Source organism: Ixodes scapularis, unplaced genomic scaffold (assembly GCF_016920785.2).
Source record: "Ixodes scapularis isolate PalLabHiFi unplaced genomic scaffold, ASM1692078v2 PGA_scaffold5__190_contigs__length_132052651, whole genome shotgun sequence".
Classification (NCBI taxonomy): domain Eukaryota; kingdom Metazoa; phylum Arthropoda; class Arachnida; order Ixodida; family Ixodidae; genus Ixodes; species Ixodes scapularis.
Window position 1 is genome coordinate 32,882,841 of NW_024609880.1, and position 1,474 is coordinate 32,884,314.

The 1,474-nt window shown below is 43.6% G+C and overlaps 1 non-coding gene across 1 annotated transcript; it reads right to left on the bottom strand.

Annotated features, from left to right (window-relative positions):
• Nucleotides 1-930: 930 nt before the first annotated feature.
• On the bottom strand, nucleotides 931-1,003 carry Trnat-agu. The gene has a single exon. It is a non-coding gene; the product is annotated as a tRNA-Thr (tRNA).
• Between the last annotated feature and the right edge of the window lie 471 nt (nucleotides 1,004-1,474).

Genomic DNA, 1,474 nt, shown 5'->3' on the forward strand with positions numbered 1-1,474 from the left:
AAATGATCACTATCTAATTTTATGAAGGTAAATAAAGCAAAAACTAAAGTAGCTAAGTTCCGATAATAAAAAAAAAGCCCATTCCTACACACCAGGAAATAATCTTAAATTCACGTAGTTTACAGGAGGTATTACGTTTCAGGTGTCTCGAAGTTGTATATTTCTCCGACATATTGGGGATGATCACGTTAACCACTTAGTGACCAAAAAAAGTTCGAATTACTAGCGCAGGTGGTCGTATTAGACACCTTCTTCCCATGCGAATTAAGTTGTTTCTTTAAAATTTACTTTCTACTCACATTTAAACTATTACCAACTGGTGTGGGGGTCAATTACATTTTCAAAACTACAGCGTGTTCACTTACCGCAAAAAAAAAGATATATATATATATGTATATATATATATATATATATATATATATATATATAGACGGCGCGTTTATAACGCGCCGTAAGTTATACCAAGTGCAAGTTTCTTTCATCCGTTCCCGCGTGGTCAAAGCCTACAACTTATATAGATATTGTTTGAGCGTCCGCTATAAATCAGAAACGCAAACTAATATAAATAGTTTGTGTAATCTTGCCCAATTGCAAATAAAAAGCTTTAGTTATGCCACAAGACATGAAGGGAACTAAGTGGACAGTGCCTACAACTCGACTAAACTCCGGAGAAAACTGCCTCTGTTATTCTTTTCCATCTGTATTAAATAGTCATCACCTAGTGAATTTTGATATATACTCTTGCAGGTACACTGAACTTCGCGCAATGTTGAAAAGCATGGAAGGCTAAGTCTTTTATCTTTATACGTGCTAATGAGATATGATAAAATATTGATGAAAATAGTCCCTGGAGAAGGGGAACAAGAGGGACAAATGACGAACACAAATCTCCGAACACAGCTAGGTGACTGGTGCGCGACCGAAAAAATCTGCCTGGTCCGGGTATCGAACCCGGGACCTCTCCATTACTGGTGGAGGGCTCTACTAACTGAGCTAACCAGGCTTTTCATTCCATTAAATTGCGTTATAAACATAACCTCAAATTGCAAGCTTCACCCTTGTTGGTTTTAGACTGGTGGCAGCTGATAAAACCCGTTTGCTCTACTGACGTCCAACCCCTGATTGGCTCAGTTGGTAGAGCGCTCCACCTGTAATGGAGAGGTCCCGGGCTCGATACCCGGACCAGGCGGATTTTTTCGGTCGCGTACCAGTCACCTAGCTGTGTTTGGAAATTTGTGTTTTAGAGTGCAGCTCTTAGGCGCCCGTTTCCGGCTTGAGCGGCGTCGGCGTCGCCGTCGCCGTCGCCGTGGGCGTAACCGCGCGGTGCATTATGGGTAAATTTTCCCGAAGGAACCCGAGGCACTCCCGAGGTCCTCCCGAAGGAACCCGAGGTCCTTCGGGAGGACCTCGGGTTCCTTCGGGAGGACCTCGGAAGGACCTCGGGTTCCGTCGGGAGGGCCTTGGGAGGACCTCG